We start from the raw sequence: 22,000 nt of genomic DNA on the forward strand, positions 1-22,000 counted from the left end.
CAGTGGTGTCCTTTGTTTAAACTCATTTTTAAACTTATCAAATCAGAAGTATGTCAAATATTTGGAAATAAGAAAAGATGCAATAAGAATCCATTACTTCTGCTCTGGTCTTTAGAAATTCTCCATTTTTTTTACTTCAGTGTGCACTAATGAGAGGGGAGCACATATCTTCTTCTTCTTCTAGTAACACCTAGTGCCCTCTATGTTTGAGCAGCAATATAATAACTGATTAATTTGCCCTTGCATATCTTAGTTATGCCATATTGCTTGATTTGAGACAAAAGTCACTGAGCCATGTAGAGAAAAATCTTCATCAGCCAAAGGATGACACTCCCACTGGCTTCTGATATGTATTTGAAGAGATTTTGTGATATATGTGTCTATGATGTTTTCAAGTATTCATGCACTCCACAGATGAGCTTATTCCATTCCTGTCCATCAAGATAAGCAAATGGCCCATACGGGGATCGAACCCGAGACCTTGGCGTTATTAGCACCACGCTCTAACCAACTGAGCTAACCTGCCACAGATGTTACTGCAAGCAAACACAAAACTGGCAAATGTACCTCAAAGCACAGATCTGATTTTGTTTTTATAGCATTTCATTTTTCAAAAAAAAGCTTAAGCCATAGAGTCACTTGAAGCATGGGTATCATAAAAATGCTCCAGTTTCTTTCCACATTACAAAATAAAAATAAATATTAGATAGGATAATTACAAAGATTAAGGCATCTAGTAATAGTATAAAAATAGACAATTTAGACTAGGAGTATATGCAAATCTAAGCAAAATCAATCTAAAAAATCTAATACACAATTTTTAATTGTAAATTTACAGATTGTTGAAAAAGATAATCCAGGATGTAATCCATTATGTATTAAATTTAGTATGTTTTACCAAGTTGTGTATGAATAACTTTTAACACAAAAAAATAAATATTGGGGAAGTAGCTTAATGTGCCTATTGGAAATAAAGAATGCTAGCCCATTTTGGAATGCAAAGCTTAAGAAAATACAAACTTCAATCCATAGGAAAGCACTTTTTATTCAGTCTACACTCTGTAATCATACTATAGCTTAATTTACAAATTGTGATGTCATTATCAGACTTAACTCACAAGAGACTTTCATCCTTGGTCTATAAAAAAGGCAGTCCTCTGTTATAAAGCTTGAAACAATTGTAAGTGGCTGATATGCAAATATGGAAATACTGAAAAACTGTCAATTCAATGCTAGGATAACATAAGGGGTGATGCTCCAACTGAAATTGGTCCTAGGCATTTAGGTTTCTAGTATCTATCTTCTCCTTTAAAAAATAGGTTACTTTTTATATATTATCATTGGGTTTGGACAAATATTCTACATAATACCTATTGCATCCCTGAGCTTATTAGAAACTTGAAATAATATATATAAAGTATTGAATTTCTTTTCTTTGCATTTAAAAGATGAGCGCACTTCAGTAGATGCCATTGCTCAGGTTAGGGTTCCATGGTGTAATTGTTAGCACCCTGGACTTGGAATCTAGTAATCTGAGTTCATATCTCGTGGGAGCTAACATTGTTTATTTTCCTTTTGTTCAAAGCTCCATTTTCATTCAATGTATGAGTATTGCAAATCTTCATTTAAAATTCATATAAATTCCATCATCTTCAGTGGTGTCCTTTGTTTAAACTCATTTTTAAACTTATCAAATCAGAAGTATGTCAAATATTTGGAAATAAGAAAAGATGCAATAAGAATCCATTACTTCTGCTCTGGTCTTTAGAAATTCTCCATTTTTTTTACTTCAGTGTGCACTAATGAGAGGGGAGCACATATCTTCTTCTTCTTCTAGTAACACCTAGTGCCCTCTATGTTTGAGCAGCAATATAATAACTGATTAATTTGCCCTTGCATATCTTAGTTATGCCATATTGCTTGATTTGAGACAAAAGTCACTGAGCCATGTAGAGAAAAATCTTCATCAGCCAAAGGATGACACTCCCACTGGCTTCTGATATGTATTTGAAGAGATTTTGTGATATATGTGTCTATGATGTTTTCAAGTATTCATGCACTCCACGGATGAGCTTATTCCATTCCTGTCCATCAAGATAAGCAAATGGCCCATACGGGGATCGAACCCGAGACCTTGGCGTTATTAGCACCACGCTCTAACCAACTGAGCTAACCTGCCACAGATGTTACTGCAAGCAAACACAAAACTGGCAAATGTACCTCAAAGCACAGATCTGATTTTGTTTTTATAGCATTTCATTTTTCAAAAAAAAGCTTAAGCCATAGAGTCACTTGAAGCATGGGTATCATAAAAATGCTCCAGTTTCTTTCCACATTACAAAATAAAAATAAATATTAGATAGGATAATTACAAAGATTAAGGCATCTAGTAATAGTATAAAAATAGACAATTTAGACTAGGAGTATATGCAAATCTAAGCAAAATCAATCTAAAAAATCTAATACACAATTTTTAATTGTAAATTTACAGATTGTTGAAAAAGATAATCCAGGATGTAATCCATTATGTATTAAATTTAGTATGTTTTACCAAGTTGTGTATGAATAACTTTTAACACAAAAAAATAAATATTGGGGAAGTAGCTTAATGTGCCTATTGGAAATAAAGAATGCTAGCCCATTTTGGAATGCAAAGCTTAAGAAAATACAAACTTCAATCCATAGGAAAGCACTTTTTATTCAGTCTACACTCTGTAATCATACTATAGCTTAATTTACAAATTGTGATGTCATTATCAGACTTAACTCACAAGAGACTTTCATCCTTGGTCTATAAAAAAGGCAGTCCTCTGTTATAAAGCTTGAAACAATTGTAAGTGGCTGATATGCAAATATGGAAATACTGAAAAACTGTCAATTCAATGCTAGGATAACATAAGGGGTGATGCTCCAACTGAAATTGGTCCTAGGCATTTAGGTTTCTAGTATCTATCTTCTCCTTTAAAAAATAGGTTACTTTTTATATATTATCATTGGGTTTGGACAAATATTCTACATAATACCTATTGCATCCCTGAGCTTATTAGAAACTTGAAATAATATATATAAAGTATTGAATTTCTTTTCTTTGCATTTAAAAGATGAGCGCACTTCAGTAGATGCCATTGCTCAGGTTAGGGTTCCATGGTGTAATTGTTAGCACCCTGGACTTGGAATCTAGTAATCTGAGTTCATATCTCGTGGGAGCTAACATTGTTTATTTTCCTTTTGTTCAAAGCTCCATTTTCATTCAATGTATGAGTATTGCAAATCTTCATTTAAAATTCATATAAATTCCATCATCTTCAGTGGTGTCCTTTGTTTAAACTCATTTTTAAACTTATCAAATCAGAAGTATGTCAAATATTTGGAAATAAGAAAAGATGCAATAAGAATCCATTACTTCTGCTCTGGTCTTTAGAAATTCTCCATTTTTTTTACTTCAGTGTGCACTAATGAGAGGGGAGCACATATCTTCTTCTTCTTCTAGTAACACCTAGTGCCCTCTATGTTTGAGCAGCAATATAATAACTGATTAATTTGCCCTTGCATATCTTAGTTATGCCATATTGCTTGATTTGAGACAAAAGTCACTGAGCCATGTAGAGAAAAATCTTCATCAGCCAAAGGATGACACTCCCACTGGCTTCTGATATGTATTTGAAGAGATTTTGTGATATATGTGTCTATGATGTTTTCAAGTATTCATGCACTCCACGGATGAGCTTATTCCATTCCTGTCCATCAAGATAAGCAAATGGCCCATACGGGGATCGAACCCGAGACCTTGGCGTTATTAGCACCACGCTCTAACCAACTGAGCTAACCTGCCACAGATGTTACTGCAAGCAAACACAAAACTGGCAAATGTACCTCAAAGCACAGATCTGATTTTGTTTTTATAGCATTTCATTTTTCAAAAAAAAGCTTAAGCCATAGAGTCACTTGAAGCATGGGTATCATAAAAATGCTCCAGTTTCTTTCCACATTACAAAATAAAAATAAATATTAGATAGGATAATAACAAAGATTAAGGCATCTACTAATAGTATAAAAATAGACAATTTATTCAAGGAGTATATGCAAATCTAAGCAAAATCAATCTAAATAAACTAATACACAATTTTTAATTATAAATTTACAGATTGTTGAAAAAGATAATCCCAGGATGTAATCCATTATGTATTAAATTTAGTATGTTTTACCAAGTTGTGTTTGAATAACTTTTAACACAAAAAAATATATATTGGGGAAGTAACTTAATGTGCCCATTGGAAATAAAGAATGCTAGCCCATTTTGGAATGCAAAGCTTAAGAAAATACAAACTTCAATCCATAGGAAAGCACTTTTTATTCAGTCTACACTCTGTAATCATACTATAGCTTAATTTACAAATTGTGATGTCATTATCAGACTTAACTCACAAGAGACTTTCATCCTTGGTCTATAAAAAAGGCAGTCCTCTGTTATAAAGCTTGAAACAATTGTAAGTGGCTGATATGCAAATATGGAAATACTGAAAAACTGTCAATTCAATGCTAGGATAACATAAGGGGTGATGCTCCAACTGAAATTGGTCCTAGGCATTTAGGTTTCTAGTATCTATCTTCTCCTTTAAAAAATAGGTTACTTTTTATATATTATCATTGGGTTTGGACAAATATTCTACATAATACCTATTGCATCCCTGAGCTTATTAGAAACTTGAAATAATATATATAAAGTATTGAATTTCTTTTCTTTGCATTTAAAAGATGAGCGCACTTCAGTAGATGCCATTGCTCAGGTTAGGGTTCCATGGTGTAATTGTTAGCACCCTGGACTTGGAATCTAGTAATCTGAGTTCATATCTCGTGGGAGCTAACATTGTTTATTTTCCTTTTGTTCAAAGCTCCATTTTCATTCAATGTATGAGTATTGCAAATCTTCATTTAAAATTCATATAAATTCCATCATCTTCAGTGGTGTCCTTTGTTTAAACTCAGTTTTAAACTTATCAAATCAGAAGTATGTCAAATATTTGGAAATAAGAAAAGATGCAATAAGAATCCATTACTTCTGCTCTGGTCTTTAGAAATTCTCCATTTTTTTTACTTCAGTGTGCACTAATGAGAGGGGAGCACATATCTTCTTCTTCTTCTAGTAACACCTAGTGCCCTCTATGTTTGAGCAGCAATATAATAACTGATTAATTTGCCCTTGCATATCTTAGTTATGCCATATTGCTTGATTTGAGACAAAAGTCACTGAGCCATGTAGAGAAAAATCTTCATCAGCCAAAGGATGACACTCCCACTGGCTTCTGATATGTATTTGAAGAGATTTTGTGATATATGTGTCTATGATGTTTTCAAGTATTCATGCACTCCACGGATGAGCTTATTCCATTCCTGTCCATCAAGAAAAGCAAATGGCCCATACGGGGATCGAACCCGAGACCTTGGCGTTATTAGCACCACGCTCTAACCAACTGAGCTAACCGGCCACAGACGTTACTGCAAGCAAACACAAAACTGGCAAATGTACCTCAAAGCACAGATCTGATTTTGTTTTTATAGCATTTCATTTTTAAAAAAAAAGCTTAAGCCATAGAGTCACTTGAAGCATGGGTATCATAAAAATGCTCCAGTTTCTTTCCACATTACAAAATAAAAATAAATATTAGATAGGATAATAACAAAGATTAAGGCATCTACTAATAGTATAAAAATAGACTATTTATTCAAGGAGTATATGCAAATCTAAGCAAAATCAATCTAAATAAACTAATACACAATTTTTAATTGTAAATTTACAGATTGTTGAAAAAGATAATCCCAGGATGTAATCCATTATGTATTAAATTTAGTATGTTTTACCAAGTTGTGTTTGAATAACTTTTAACACAAAAAAATATATATTGGGGAAGTAACTTAATGTGCCCATTGGAAATAAAGAATGCTAGCCCATTTTGGAATGCAAAGCTTAAGAAAATACAAACTTCAATCCATAGGAAAGCACTTTTTATTCAGTCTACACTCTGTAATCATACTATAGCTTAATTTACAAATTGTGATGTCATTATCAGACTTAACTCACAAGAGACTTTCATCCTTGGTCTATAAAAAAGGCAGTCCTCTGTTATAAAGCTTGAAACAATTGTAAGTGGCTGATATGCAAATATGGAAATACTGAAAAACTGTCAATTCAATGCTAGGATAACATAAGGGGTGATGCTCCAACTGAAATTGGTCCTAGGCATTTAGGTTTCTAGTATCTATCTTCTCCTTTAAAAAATAGGTTACTTTTTATATATTATCATTGGGTTTGGACAAATATTCTACATAATACCTATTGCATCCCTGAGCTTATTAGAAACTTGAAATAATATATATAAAGTATTGAATTTCTTTTCTTTGCATTTAAAAGATTAGCGCACTTCAGTGGATGCCGTTGCTCAGGTGAGGGTTCCATGGTGTAATTGTTAGCACCCTGGACTTTGAATCTAGTAATCTGAGTTCATTTCTCATGGGAGCTAACATTGTTTATTTTCCTTTTGTTCAAAGCTCCATTTTCATTCAATGTATGAGTATTGCAAATCTTCATTTAAAATTCATATAAATTCCATCATCTTCAGTGGTGTCCTTTGTTTAAACTCATTTTTAAACTTATCAAATCAGAAGTATGTCAAATATTTGGAAATAAGAAAAGATGCAATAAGAATGCAGAGATCCATTACTTGTGCTCTGGTCTTTAGAAATTCTCCATTTTTTTTTACTTCAGTGTGCACTAATGAGAGGGGAGCACATATCTTCTTCTTCTTCTAGTAACACCTAGTGCCCTCTATGTTTGAGCAGCAATATAATAACTGATTAATTTGCCCTTGCATATCTTAGTTATGCCATATTGCTTGATTTGAGACAAAAGTCACTGAGCCACGTAGAGAAAAATCTTCATCAGCCAAAGGATGACACTCCCACTGTCTTCTGATATGTATTTGAAGAGATTTTGTGATATATGTGTCTATGATGTTTTCAAGTATTCATGCACTCCACCGATGAGCTTATTCCATTCTTGTCCATCAAGAAAAGCAAATGGCCCATACGGGGATCGAACCCATGACCTTGGCGTTATTAGCACCACGCTCTAACCAACTGAGCTAACCGGCCACATATATTACTGCCAGCAAACACAAAACTGGCAAATGTACCTCAAAGCACAGATCTGATTTTGTTTTTATAGCATTTCATTTTTCAAAAAAAAGCTTAAGCCATAGAGTCACTTGAAGCATGGGTATCATAAAAATGCTCCAGTTTCTTTCCACATTACAAAATAAAAAATAATATTAGATAGGATAATAACAAAGATTAAGGCATCTACTAATAGTATAAAAATAGACAATTTAGACAAGGAGTATATGCAAATCTAAGCAAAATCAATCTAAAAAATCTAATACACAATTTTTAATTGTAAATTTACAGATTGTTGAAAAAGATAATCCAGGATGTAATCCATTATGTATTAAATTTAGTATGTTTTACCAAGTTGTGTATGAATAACTTTTAACACAAAAAAATAAATATTGGGGAAGTAGCTTAATGTGCCTATTGGAAATAAAGAATGCTAGCCCATTTTGGAATGCAAAGCTTAAGAAAATACAAACTTCAATCCATAGGAAAGCACTTTTTATTCAGTCTACACTCTGTAATCATACTATAGCTTAATTTACAAATTGTGATGTCATTATCAGACTTAACTCACGAAAGACTTTCATCCTTGGTCTATAAAAAAGGCAGTCCTCTGTTATAAAGCTTGAAACAATTGTAAGTGGCTGATATGCAAATATGGAAATACAGAAAAACTGTCAATTCAATGCTAGGATAACATAAGGGGTGATGCTCCAACTGAAATTGGTCCTAGGCATTTAGGTTTCTAGTATCTATCTTCTCCTTTAAAAAATAGGTTACTTTTTATATATTATCATTGGGTTTGGACAAATATTCTACATAATACCTATTGCATCCCTGAGCTTATTAGAAACTTGAAATAATATATATAAAGTATTGAATTTCTTTTCTTTGCATTTAAAAGATGAGCGCACTTCAGTAGATGCCATTGCTCAGGTAAGGGTTCCATGGTGTAATTGTTAGCACCCTGGACTTGGAATCTAGTAATCTGAGTTCATATCTCGTGGGAGCTAACATTGTTTATTTTCCTTTTGTTCAAAGCTCCATTTTCATTCAATGTATGAGTATTGCAAATCTTCATTTAAAATTCATATAAATTCCATCATCTTCAGTGGTGTCCTTTGTTTAAACTCATTTTTAAGCTTATCAAATCAGAAGTATGTCAAATATTTGGAAATAAGAAAAGATGCAATAAGAATCCATTACTTGTGCTCTGGTCTTTAGAAATTCTGCATTTTTTTTACTTCAGTGTGCACTAATGAGAGGGGAGCACATATCTTCTTCTTCTTCTTCTAGTAACACCTAGTGCCCTCTATGTTTGAGCAGCAATATAATAACTGATTAATTTGCCCTTGCATATCTTAGTTATGCCATATTGCTTGATTTGAGACAAAAGTCACTGAGCCATGTAGAGAAAAATCTTCATCACCAAAGGATGACACTCCCACTGGCTTCTGATATGTATTTGAAGAGATTTTGTGATATATGTGTCTATGATGTTTTCAAGTATTCATGCACTCCACGGATGAGCATATTCCATTCTTGTCCATCAAGAAAAGCAAATGGCCCATGCGGGGATCGAACCCATGACCTTGGCGTTATTAGCACCACGCTCTAACCAACTGAGCTAACCGGCCACAGATGTTACTGCAAGCAAACACAAAACTGGCAAATGTACCTCAAAGCACAGATCTGATTTTGTTTTTATAGCATTTCATTTTTCAAAAAAAAGCTTAAGCCATAGAGTCACTTGAAGCATGGGTATCATAAAAATGCTCCAGTTTCTTTCCACATTACAAAATAAAAATAAATATTAGATAGGATAATAACAAAGATTAAGGCATCTACTAATAGTATAAAAATAGACAATTTATTCAAGGAGTATATGCAAATCTAAGCAAAATAAATCTAAAAAATCTAATACACAATTTTTAATTGTAAATTTACAGATTGTTGAAAAAGATAATCCCAGGATGTAATCCATTATGTATTAAATTTAGTATGTTTTACCAAGTTGTGTTTGAATAACTTTTAACACAAAAAAATATATATTGGGGAAGTAACTTAATGTGTCCATTGGAAATAAACAATGCTAGCCCATTTTGGAATGCAAAGCTTAAGAAAATACAAACTTCAATCCATAGGAAAGCACTTTTTATTCAGTCTACACTCTGTAATCATACTATAGCTTAATTTACAAATTGTGAATGTCATTATCAGACTTAACTCACAAGAGACTTTCATCCTTGGTCTATAAAAAAGGCAGTCCTCTGTTATAAAGCTTGAAACAATTGTAAGTGGCTGATATGCAAATATGGAAATACAGAAAAACTGTCAATTCAATGCTAGGATAACATAAGGGGTGATGCTCCAACTGAAATTGGTCCTAGGCATTTAGGTTTCTAGTATCTATCTTCTCCTTTAAAAAATAGGTTACTTTTTATATATTATCATTGGGTTTGGACAAATATTCTACATAATACCTATTGCATCCCTGAGCTTATTAGAAACTTGAAATAATATATATAAAGTATTGAATTTCTTTTCTTTGCATTTAAAAGATGAGCGCACTTCAGTAGATGCCATTGCTCAGGTGAGGGTTCCATGGTGTAATTGTTAGCACCCTGGACTTGGAATCTAGTAATCTGAGTTCATATCTCGTGGGAGCTAACATTGTTTATTTTCCTTTTGTTCAAAGCTCCATTTTCATTCAATGTATGAGTATTGCAAATCTTCATTTAAAATTCATATAAATTCCATCATCTTCAGTGGTTTCCTTTGTTTAAACTCATTTTTAAACTTATCAAATCAGAAGTATGTCAAATATTTGGAAATAAGAAAAGATGCAATAAGAATCCATTACTTGTGCTCTGGTCTTTAGAAATTCTCCATTTTTTTTACTTCAGTGTGCACTAATGAGAGGAGAGCACATATCTTCTTCTTCTTCTAGTAACACCTAGTGCCCTCTATGTTTGAGCAGCAATATAATAACTGATTAATTTGCCCTTGCATATCTTAGTTATGCCATATTGCTTGATTTGAGACAAAAGTCACTGAGCCATGTAGAGAAAAATCTTCATCAGCCAAAGGATGACACTCCCACTGGCTTCTGATATGTATTTGAAGAGATTTTGTGATATATGTGTCTATGATGTTTTCAAGTATTCATGCACTCCACGGATGAGCTTATTCCATTCTTGTCCATCAAGAAAAGCAAACGGCCCATACGGGGATCGAACCCGTGACCTTAGCTTTATTAGCACCACGCTCTAACCAACTGAGCTAACCGGCCACAGATGTTACTGCAAGCAAACACAAAACTGGCAAATGTACCTCAAAGCACAGATCTGATTTTGTTTTTATAGCATTTCATTTTTCAAAAAAAAGCTTAAGCCATAGAGTCACTTGAAGCATGGGTATCATAAAAATGCTCCAGTTTCTTTCCACATTACAAAATAAAAATAAATATTAGATAGGATAATAACAAAGATTAAGGCATCTACTAATAGTATAAAAATAGACAATTTATTCAAGGAGTATATGCAAATCTAAGCAAAATCAATCTAAAAAATCTAATACACAATTTTTAATTGTAAATTTACAGATTGTTGAAAAAGATAATCCCAGGATGTAATCCATTATGTATTAAATTTAGTATGTTTTACCAAGTTGTGTTTGAATAACTTTTAACACAAAAAAATATATATTGGGGAAGTAACTTAATGTGCCCATTGGAAATAAAGAATGCTAGCCCATTTTGGAATGCAAAGCTTAAAAAAAAAAAACTTCAATCCATAGGAAAGCACTTTTTATTCAGTCTACACTCTGTAATCATACTATAGCTTAATTTACAAATTGTGATGTCATTATCAGACTTAACTCACAAGAGACTTTCATCCTTGGTCTATAAAAAAGGCAGTCCTCTGTTATAAAGCTTGAAACAATTGTAAGTGGCTGATATGCAAATATGGAAATACTGAAAAACTGTCAATTCAATGCTAGGATAACATAAGGGGTGATGCTCCAACTGAAATTGGTCCTAGGCATTTAGGTTTCTAGTATCTATCTTCTCCTTTAAAAAATAGGTTACTTTTTATATATTATCATTGGGTTTGGACAAATATTCTACATAATACCTATTGCATCCCTGAGCTTATTAGAAACTTGAAATAATATATATAAAGTATTGAATTTCTTTTCTTTGCATTTAAAAGATGAGCGCACTTCAGTAGATGCCATTGCTCAGGTGAGGGTTCCATGGTGTAATTGTTAGCACCCTTGACTTTGAATCTAGTAATCTGAATTCATATCTCGTGGGAACTAACATTGTTTATTTTCCTATTGTTCAAAGCTCCATTTTCATTCAATGTATGAGTATTGCAAATCTTCATTTAAAATTCATATAAATTCCATCATCTTCAGTGGTGTCCTTTGTTTAAACTCATTTTTAAACTTATCAAATCAGAAGTATGTCAAATATTTGGAAATAAGAAAAGATGCAATAAGAATGCAGAGATCCATTACTTGTGCTCTGGTCTTTAGAAATTCTCCATATTTTTTTTTTACTTCAGTGTGCACATATCTTCTTCTTCTAGTAACACCTAGTGCCCTCTATGTTTGAGCAGCAATATAATAACTATTTAATTTGCCCTTGCATATCTTAGTTATGCCATTTTGCTTGATTTGAGACAAAAGTCACTGAGCCATGTAGAGAAAAATCTTCATCAGCCAAAGGATGACACTCCCACTGGCTTCTGATATGTATTTGAAGAGATTTTGTGATATATGTGTCTATGATGTTTTCAAGTATTCATGCACTCCACCGATGAGCTTATTCCATTCTTGTCCATCAAGAAAAGCAAATGGCCCATACGGGGATCGAACCCGTGACCTTGGCGTTATTAGCACCACGCTCTAAACAACTGAGCTAACCGGCCACAGATATCACTGCAAGCAAACACAAAACTGGCAAATGTACCTCAAAGCACAGATCATATTTTGTTTTTATAGCATTTCATTTTTCAAAAAAAAAGCTTAATTGAAGCATGGGTATCATAAAAATGCTCCAGTTTCTTTCCACATTACAAAATAAAAATAAATATTAGATAGGATAATAACAAAGATTAAGGCATCTACTAATAGTATAAAAATAGACAATTTAGACAAGGAGTATATGCAAATCTAAGCAAAATCAATCTAAAAAATCTAATACACAATTTTTAATTGTAAATTTACAAATTGTTGAAAAAGATAATCCAGGATGTAATCCATTATGTATTAAATTTAGTATGTTTTACCAAGTTGTGTATGAATAACTTTTAACACAAAAAAATATATATTGGGGAAGTAGCTTAATGTGCCTATTGGAAATAAAGAATGCTAGCCCATTTTGGAATGCAAAGCTTAAGAAAATACAAACTTCAATCCATAGGAAAGCACTTTTTATTCAGTCTACACTCTGTAATCATACTATAGCTTAATTTACAAATTGTGATGTCATTATCAGACTTAACTCACAAGAGACTTTCATCCTTGGTCTATAAAAAAGGCAGTCCTCTGTTATAAAGCTTGAAACAATTGTAAGTGGCTGATATGCAAATATGGAAATACAGAAAAACTGTCAATTCAATGCTAGGATAACATAAGGGGTGATGCTCCAACTGAAATTGGTCCTAGGCATTTAGGTGTCTAGTATCTATCTTCTCCTTTAAAAAATAGGTTACTTTTTATATATTATCATTGGGTTTGGACAAATATTCTACATAATACCTATTGCATCCCTGAGCTTATTAGAAACTTGAAATAATATATATAAAGTATTGAATTTCTTTTCTTTGCATTTAAAAGATGAGTGCACTTCAGTAGATGCCATTGCTCAGGTGAGGGTTCCATGGTGTAATTGTTAGCACCTTGGACTTTGAATCTAGTAATCTGAGTTCATATCTCGTGGGAGCTAACATTGTTTATTTTCCTTTTGTTCAAAGCTCCATTTTCATTCAATGTATGAGTATTGCAAATCTTCATTTAAAATTCATATAAATTCCATCATCTTCAGTGGTGTCCTTTGTTTAAACTCATTTTTAAACTTAGCAAATCAGAAGTATGTCAAATATTTGGAAATAAGAAAAGATGCAATAAGAATGCAGAGATCCATTACTTGTGCTCTGGTCTTTAGAAATTCTCCATTTTTTTTTACTTCAGTGTGCACTAATGAGAGGGGAGCACATATCTTCTTCTTCTTCTAGTAACACCTAGTGCCCTCTATGTTTGAGCAGCAATATAATAACTGATTAATTTGCCCTTGCATATCTTAGTTATGCCATATTGCTTGATTTGAGACAAAAGTCACTGAGCCACGTAGAGAAAAATCTTCATCAGCCAAAGGATGACACTCCCACTGTCTTCTGATATGTATTTGAAGAGATTTTGTGATATATGTGTCTATGATGTTTTCAAGTATTCATGCACTCCACCGATGAGCTTATTCCATTCTTGTCCATCAAGAAAAGCAAATAGCCCATACGGGGATCGAACCCATGACATTGGCGTTATTAGCACCACGCTCTAACCAACTGAGCTAACCGGCCACAGATATTACTGCCAGCAAACACAAAACTGGCAAATGTACCTCAAAGCACAGATCTGATTTTGTTTTTATAGCATTTCATTTTTCAAAAAAAAGCTTAAGCCATAGAGTCACTTGAAGCATGGGTATCATAAAAATGCTCCAGTTTCTTTCCACATTACAAAATAAAAATAAATATTAGATAGGATAATAACAAAGATTAAGGCATCTACTAATAGTATAAAAATAGACAATTTAGACAAGGAGTATATGCAAATCTAAGCAAAATCAATCTAAAAAATCTAATACACAATTTTTAATTGTAAATTTACAAATTGTTGAAAAAGATAATCCAGGATGTAATCCATTATGTATTAAATTTAGTATGTTTTACCAAGTTGTGTATGAATAACTTTTAACACAAAAAAATATATATTGGGGAAGTAGCTTAATGTGCCTATTGGAAATAAAGAATGCTTGCCCATTTTGGAATGCAAAGCTTAAGAAAATACAAACTTCAATCCATAGGAAAGCACTTTTTATTCAGTCTACACTCTGTAATCATACTATAGCTTAATTTACAAATTGTGATGTCATTATCAGACTTAACTCACAAGAGACTTTCATCCTTGGTCTATAAAAAAGGCAGTCCTCTGTTATAAAGCTTGAAACAATTGTAAGTGGCTGATATGCAAATATGGAAATACAGAAAAACTGTCAATTCAATGCTAGGATAACATAAGGGGTGATGCTCCAACTGAAATTGGTCCTAGGCATTTAGGTGTCTAGTATCTATCTTCTCCTTTAAAAAATAGGTTACTTTTTATATATTATCATTGGGTTTGGACAAATATTCTACATAATACCTATTGCATCCCTGAGCTTATTAGAAACTTGAAATAATATATATAAAGTATTGAATTTCTTTTCTTTGCATTTAAAAGATGAGTGCACTTCAGTAGATGCCATTGCTCAGGTGAGGGTTCCATGGTGTAATTGTTAGCACCTTGGACTTTGAATCTAGTAATCTGAGTTCATATCTCGTGGGAGCTAACATTGTTTATTTTCCTTTTGTTCAAAGCTCCATTTTCATTCAATGTATGAGTATTGCAAATCTTCATTTAAAATTCATATAAATTCCATCATCTTCAGTGGTGTCCTTTGTTTAAACTCATTTTTAAACTTAGCAAATCAGAAGTATGTCAAATATTTGGAAATAAGAAAAGATGCAATAAGAATGCAGAGATCCATTACTTGTGCTCTGGTCTTTAGAAATTCTCAATTTTTTTTTACTTCAGTGTGCACTAATGAGAGAGGAGCACATATCTTCTTCTTCTAGTAAAACCTAGTGCCCTCTATGTTTGAGCAGCAATATAATAACTGATTAATTTGCCCTTGCATATCTTAGTTATGCCATATTGCTTGATTTGAGACAAAAGTCACTGAGCCATGTAGAGAAAAATCTTCATCAGCCAAAGGATGACACTCCCACTGGCTTCTGATATGTATTTGAAGAGATTTTGTGATATATGTGTCTATGATGTTTTCAAGTATTCATGCACTCCACGGATGAGCTTATTCCATTCTTGTCCATCAAGAAAAGCAAATGGCCCATGCAGGGATCGAACCCGAGACCTTGGCGTTATTAGCACCACGCTCTAACCAACTGAGCTAACCTGCCACAGATGTTACTACAAGCAAACACAAAACTGGCAAATGTACCTCAAAGCACAGATCTGATTTGGTTTTTATAGCATTTCATTTTTCAAAAAAAAGCTTAAGCCATAGAGTCACTTGAAGCATGGGTATCATAAAAATGCTCCAGTTTCTTTCCACATTACAAAATAAAAATAAATATTAGATAGGATAATTACAAAGATTAAGGCATCTAGTAATAGTATAAAAATAGACAATTTAGACTAGGAGTATATGCAAATCTAAGCAAAATCAATCTAAAAAATCTAATACACAATTTTTAATTGTAAATTTACAGATTGTTGAAAAAGATATTCCCAGGATGTAATCCATTATGTATTAAATTTAGTATGTTTTACCAAGTTGTGTATGAATAACTTTTAACACAAAAAAATATATATTGGGGAAGAAGCTTAATGTGCCCATTGGAAATAAATAATGCTAGCCCATTTTGGAATGCAAAGCTTAGGAAAATACAAACTTCAATCCATAGGAAAGCACTTTTTATTCAGTCTACACTCTGTAATCATACTATAGCTTAATTTACAAATTGTGATGTCATTATCAGACTTAACTCACAAGAGACTTTCATCCTTGGTCTATAAAAAAGGCAATCATCTGTTATAAAGCTTGAAACAATTGTAAATGGCTGATATGCAAATATGGAAATACAGAAAAACAGTCAATTCAATGCTAGGATAACATAAGGGGTGATGCTCCAACTGAAATTGGTCCTAGGCATTTAGGTTTCTAGTATCTATCTTCTCCTTTAAAAAATAGGTTACTTTTTATATATTATCATTGGGTTTGGACAAATATTCTACATAATACCTATTGCATCCCTGAGCTTATTAGAAACTTGAAATAATATATATAAAGTATTGAATTTCTTTTCTTTGCATTTAAAAGATGAGCGCACTTCAGTAGATGCCGTTGCTCAGGTGAGGGTTCCATGGTGTAATTGTTAGCACCCTGGACTTTGAATCTAGTAATCTGAGTTCATATCTCATGGGAGCTAACATTGTTTATTTTCCTTTTGTTCAAAGCTCCATTTTCATTCAATGTATGAGTATTGCAAATCTTCATTTAAAATTCATATAAATTCCATCATCTTCAGTGGTGTCCTTTGTTTAAACTCATTTTTAAACTTATCAAATCAGAAGTATTTCAAATATTTGGAAATAAGAAAAGATGCAATAAGAATGCAGAGATCCATTACTTGTGCTCTGCTCTTTAGAAATTCTCCATTTTCTTTTACTTCAGTGTGCACTAATGAGAGGGGAGCACATATCTTCTTCTTCTTCTAGTAACACCTAGTGCCCTCTATGTTTGAGCAGCAATATAACTGTTTAATTTGCCCTTGCATATCTTACTTATGCCATATTGCTTGATTTGAGACAAAAGTCACTGAGCCATGTAGAGAAAAATCGCTCTAACCAACTGAGCTAACCGGCCACAGATATCACTGCAAGCAAACACAAAACTGGCAAATGTACCTCAAAGCACAGATCATATTTTGTTTTTATAGCATTTCATTTTTCAAAAAAAAGCTTAAGCCATAGAGTCACTTGAAGCATGGGTATCATAAAAATGCTCCAGTTTCTTTCCACATTACAAAATAAAAAATAATATTAGATAGGATAATAACAAAGATTAAGGCATCTACTAATAGTATAAAAATAGACAATTTAGACAAGGAGTATATGCAAATCTAAGCAAAATCAATCTAAAAAATCTAATACACAATTTTTAATTGTAAATTTACAGATTGTTGAAAAAGATAATCCCAGGATGTAATCCATTATGTATTAAATTTAGTATGTTTTACCAAGTAGTGTTTGAATAACTTTTAACACAAAAAAAAATATATATTGGGGAAGTAACTTAATGTGTCCATTGGAAATAAACAATGCTAGCCCATTTTGGAATGCAAAGCTTAAGAAAATACAAACTTCAATCCATAGGAAAGCACTTTTAATTCAGTCTACACTCTGTAATCATACTATAGCTTAATTTACAAATTGTGATGTCATTATCAGACTTAACTCACAAGAGACTTTCATCCTTGGTCTATAAAAAAGGCAGTCCTCTGTTATAAAGCTTGAAACAATTGTAAGTGGCTGATATGCAAATATGGAAATACAGAAAAACTGTCAATTCAATGCTAGGATAACATAATGGGTGATGCTCCAACTGAAATTGGTCCTAGGCATTTAGGTTTCTAGTATCTATCTTCTCCTTTAAAAAATAGGTTACTTTTTATATATTATCATTGGGTTTGGACAAATATTCTACATAATACCTATTGCATCCCTGAGCTTATTAGAAACTTGAAATAATATATATAAAGTATTGAATTTCTTTTCTTTGCATTTAAAAGATGAGCGCACTTCAGTAGATGCCATTGCTCAGGTGAGGGTTCCATGGTGTAATTGTTAGCACCCTGGACTTGGAATCTAGTAATCTGAGTTCATATCTCGTGGGAGCTAACATTGTTTATTTTCCTTTTGTTCAAAGCTCCATTTTCATTCAATGTATGAGTATTGCAAATCTTCATTTAAAATTCATATAAATTCCATCATCTTCAGTGGTGTCCTTTGTTTAAACTCATTTTTAAACTTATCAAATCAGAAGTATGTCAAATATTTGGAAATAAGAAAAGATGCAATAAGAATGCAGAGATCCATTACTTGTGCTCTGGTCTTTAGAAATTCTCCATTTTTTTTTTACTTCAGTGTGCACATATCTTCTTCTTCTTCTAGTAACACCTAGTGCCCTCTATGTTTGAGCAGCAATATAATAACTATTTAATTTGCCCTTGCATATCTTAGTTATGCCATATTGCTTGATTTGAGACAAAAGTCACTGAGCCATGTAGAGAAAAATCTTCATCACCCAAAGGATGACACTCCCACTGGCTTCTGATATGTATTTGAAGAGATTTTGTGATATATGTGTCTATGATGTTTTCAAGTATTCATGCACTCCACCGATGAGCTTATTCCATTCTTGTCCATCAAGAAAAGCAAATGGCCCATACGGGGATCGAACCCGTGACCTTGGCATTATTAGCACCACGCTCTAACCAACTGAGCTAACCGGCCACAGATATCACTGCAAGCAAACACAAAACTGGCAAATGTACCTCAAAGCACAGATCATATTTTGTTTTTATAGCATTTCATTTTTCAAAAAAAAAAAGCTTAAGCCATAGAGTCACTTGAAGCATGGGTATCATAAAAATGCTCCAGTTTCTTTCCACATTACAAAATAAAAATAAATATTAGATAGGATAATAACAAAGATTAAGGCATCTACTAATAGTATAAAAATAGACAATTTAGACAAGGAGTATATGCAAATCTAAGCAAAATCAATCTAAAAAATCTAATACACAATTTTTAATTGTAAATTTACAAATTGTTGAAAAAGATAATCCAGGATGTAATCCATTATGTATTAAATTTAGTATGTTTTACCAAGTTGTGTATGAATAACTTTTAACACAAAAAAATATATATTGGGGAAGTAGCTTAATGTGCCCATTGGAAATAAAGAATGCTAGCCCATTTTGGAATGCAAAGCTTAAGAAAATACAAACTTCAATCCATAGGAAAGCACTTTTTATTCAGTCTACACTCTGTAATCATACTATAGCTTAATTTACAAATTGTGATGTCATTATCAGACTTAACTCACAAGAGACTTTCATCCTTGGTCTATAAAAAAGGCAGTCCTCTGTTATAAAGCTTGAAACAATTGTAAGTGGCTGATATGCAAATATGGAAATACAGAAAAACTGTCAATTCAATGCTAGGATAACATAAGGGGTGATGCTCCAACTGAAATTGGTCCTAGGCATTTAGGTTTCTAGTATCTATCTTCTCCTTTAAAAAATAGGTTACTTTTTATATATTATCATTGGGTTTGGACAAATATTCTACATAATACCTATTGCATCCCTGAGCTTATTAGAAACTTGAAATAATATATATAAAGTATTGAATTTCTTTTCTTTGCATTTAAAAGATGAGCGCACTTCAGTAGATGCCATTGCTCAGGTGAGGGTTCCATGGTGTAATTGTTAGCACCCTTGACTTTGAATCTAGTAATCTGAATTCATATCTCGTGGGAACTAACATTGTTTATTTTCCTATTGTTCAAAGCTCCATTTTCATTCAATGTATGAGTATTGCAAATCTTCATTTAAAATTCATATAAATTCCATCATCTTCAGTGGTGTCCTTTGTTTAAACTCATTTTTAAACTTAGCAAATCAGAAGTATGTCAAATATTTGGAAATAAGAAAAGATGCAATAAGAATGCAGAGATCCATTACTTGTGCTCTGGTCTTTAGAAATTCTCAATTTTTTTTTACTTCAGTGTGCACTAATGAGAGAGGAGCACATATCTTCTTCTTCTAGTAAAACCTAGTGCCCTCTATGTTTGAGCAGCAATATAATAACTGATTAATTTGCCCTTGCATATCTTAGTTATGCCATATTGCTTGATTTGAGACAAAAGTCACTGAGCCATGTAGAGAAAAATCTTCATCAGCCAAAGGATGACACTCCCACTGGCTTCTGATATGTATTTGAAGAGATTTTGTGATATATGTGTCTATGATGTTTTCAAGTATTCATGCACTCCACGGATGAGCTTATTCCATTCTTGTCCATCAAGAAAAGCAAATGGCCCATGCAGGGATCGAACCCGAGACCTTGGCGTTATTAGCACCACGCTCTAACCAACTGAGCTAACCTGCCACAGATGTTACTGCAAGCAAACACAAAACTGGCAAATGTACCTCAAAGCACAGATCTGATTTGGTTTTTATAGCATTTCATTTTTCAAAAAAAAGCTTAAGCCATAGAGTCACTTGAAGCATGGGTATCATAAAAATGCTCCAGTTTCTTTCCACATTACAAAATAAAAATAAATATTAGATAGGATAATTACAAAGATTAAGGCATCTAGTAATAGTATAAAAATAGACAATTTAGACTAGGAGTATATGCAAATCTAAGCAAAATCAATCTAAAAAATCTAATACACAATTTTTAATTGTAAATTTACAGATTGTTGAAAAAGATATTCCCAGGATGTAATCCATTATGTATTAAATTTAGTATGTTTTACCAAGTTGTGTATGAATAACTTTTAACACAAAAAAATATATATTGGGGAAGAAGCTTAATGTGCCCATTGGAAATAAATAATGCTAGCCCATTTTGGAATGCAAAGCTTAGGAAAATACAAACTTCAATCCATAGGAAAGCACTTTTTATTCAGTCTACACTCTGTAATCATACTATAGCTTAATTTACAAATTGTGATGTCATTATCAGACTTAACTCACAAGAGACTTTCATCCTTGGTCTATAAAAAAGGCAATCATCTGTTATAAAGCTTGAAACAATTGTAAATGGCTGATATGCAAATATGGAAATACAGAAAAACAGTCAATTCAATGCGAGGATAACATAAGGGGTGATGCTCCAACTGAAATTGGTCCTAGGCATTTAGGTTTCTAGTATCTATCTTCTCCTTTAAAAAATAGGTTACTTTTTATATATTATCATTGGGTTTGGACAAATATTCTACATAATACCTATTGCATCCCTGAGCTTATTAGAAACTTGAAATAATATATATAAAGTATTGAATTTCTTTTCTTTGCATTTAAAAGATGAGCGCACTTCAGTAGATGCCGTTGCTCAGGTGAGGGTTCCATGGTGTAATTGTTAGCACCCTGGACTTTGAATCTAGTAATCTGAGTTCATATCTCATGGGAGCTAACATTGTTTATTTTCCTTTTGTTCAAAGCTCCATTTTCATTCAATGTATGAGTATTGCAAATCTTCATTTAAAATTCATATAAATTCCATCATCTTCAGTGGTGTCCTTTGTTTAAACTCATTTTTAAACTTATCAAATCAGAAGTATTTCAAATATTTGGAAATAAGAAAAGATGCAATAAGAATGCAGAGATCCATTACTTGTGCTCTGCTCTTTAGAAATTCTCCATTTTCTTTTACTTCAGTGTGCACTAATGAGAGGGGAGCACATATCTTCTTCTTCTTCTAGTAACACCTAGTGCCCTCTATGTTTGAGCAGCAATATAACTGTTTAATTTGCCCTTGCATATCTTACTTATGCCATATTGCTTGATTTGAGACAAAAGTCACTGAGCCATGTAGAGAAAAATCGCTCTAACCAACTGAGCTAACCGGCCACAGATATCACTGCAAGCAAACACAAAACTGGCAAATGTACCTCAAAGCACAGATCATATTTTGTTTTTATAGCATTTCATTTTTCAAAAAAAAGCTTAAGCCATAGAGTCACTTGAAGCATGGGTATCATAAAAATGCTCCAGTTTCTTTCCACATTACAAAATAAAAAATAATATTAGATAGGATAATAACAAAGATTAAGGCATCTACTAATAGTATAAAAATAGACAATTTAGACAAGGAGTATATGCAAATCTAAGCAAAATCAATCTAAAAAATCTAATACACAATTTTTAATTGTAAATTTACAGATTGTTGAAAAAGATAATCCCAGGAT

The 22,000-nt window shown here is 32.6% G+C and overlaps 12 non-coding genes across 12 annotated transcripts; all 12 read right to left on the reverse strand.

Moving 5' to 3' along the window:
* Positions 1–452: 452 nt before the first annotated feature.
* TRNAI-AAU (transfer RNA isoleucine (anticodon AAU)) lies at positions 453–526 on the reverse strand. The gene has a single exon. It is a non-coding gene; the product is annotated as a tRNA-Ile (tRNA).
* A 1,579-nt stretch (positions 527–2,105) lies between these two features.
* TRNAI-AAU (transfer RNA isoleucine (anticodon AAU)) lies at positions 2,106–2,179 on the reverse strand. The gene has a single exon. It is a non-coding gene; the product is annotated as a tRNA-Ile (tRNA).
* A 1,579-nt stretch (positions 2,180–3,758) lies between these two features.
* On the reverse strand, positions 3,759–3,832 carry TRNAI-AAU (transfer RNA isoleucine (anticodon AAU)). Its single transcript has one exon. It is a non-coding gene; the product is annotated as a tRNA-Ile (tRNA).
* A 1,580-nt stretch (positions 3,833–5,412) lies between these two features.
* On the reverse strand, positions 5,413–5,486 carry TRNAI-AAU (transfer RNA isoleucine (anticodon AAU)). The gene has a single exon. It is a non-coding gene; the product is annotated as a tRNA-Ile (tRNA).
* A 1,589-nt stretch (positions 5,487–7,075) lies between these two features.
* TRNAI-AAU (transfer RNA isoleucine (anticodon AAU)) lies at positions 7,076–7,149 on the reverse strand. Its single transcript has one exon. It is a non-coding gene; the product is annotated as a tRNA-Ile (tRNA).
* Positions 7,150–8,730: 1,581 nt separating this feature from the next.
* On the reverse strand, positions 8,731–8,804 carry TRNAI-AAU (transfer RNA isoleucine (anticodon AAU)). Its single transcript has one exon. It is a non-coding gene; the product is annotated as a tRNA-Ile (tRNA).
* Positions 8,805–10,385: 1,581 nt separating this feature from the next.
* Positions 10,386–10,459, reverse strand: TRNAI-AAU (transfer RNA isoleucine (anticodon AAU)). The gene has a single exon. It is a non-coding gene; the product is annotated as a tRNA-Ile (tRNA).
* Positions 10,460–12,030: 1,571 nt separating this feature from the next.
* TRNAI-AAU (transfer RNA isoleucine (anticodon AAU)) lies at positions 12,031–12,104 on the reverse strand. Its single transcript has one exon. It is a non-coding gene; the product is annotated as a tRNA-Ile (tRNA).
* Positions 12,105–13,680: 1,576 nt separating this feature from the next.
* TRNAI-AAU (transfer RNA isoleucine (anticodon AAU)) lies at positions 13,681–13,754 on the reverse strand. Its single transcript has one exon. It is a non-coding gene; the product is annotated as a tRNA-Ile (tRNA).
* A 1,585-nt stretch (positions 13,755–15,339) lies between these two features.
* On the reverse strand, positions 15,340–15,413 carry TRNAI-AAU (transfer RNA isoleucine (anticodon AAU)). The gene has a single exon. It is a non-coding gene; the product is annotated as a tRNA-Ile (tRNA).
* A 3,044-nt stretch (positions 15,414–18,457) lies between these two features.
* Positions 18,458–18,531, reverse strand: TRNAI-AAU (transfer RNA isoleucine (anticodon AAU)). The gene has a single exon. It is a non-coding gene; the product is annotated as a tRNA-Ile (tRNA).
* A 1,588-nt stretch (positions 18,532–20,119) lies between these two features.
* TRNAI-AAU (transfer RNA isoleucine (anticodon AAU)) lies at positions 20,120–20,193 on the reverse strand. Its single transcript has one exon. It is a non-coding gene; the product is annotated as a tRNA-Ile (tRNA).
* Between the last annotated feature and the right edge of the window lie 1,807 nt (positions 20,194–22,000).

This window comes from Pseudophryne corroboree, chromosome 11 (genome assembly GCF_028390025.1).
Source record: "Pseudophryne corroboree isolate aPseCor3 chromosome 11, aPseCor3.hap2, whole genome shotgun sequence".
NCBI classification, from domain to species: Eukaryota; Metazoa; Chordata; class Amphibia; order Anura; family Myobatrachidae; genus Pseudophryne; species Pseudophryne corroboree.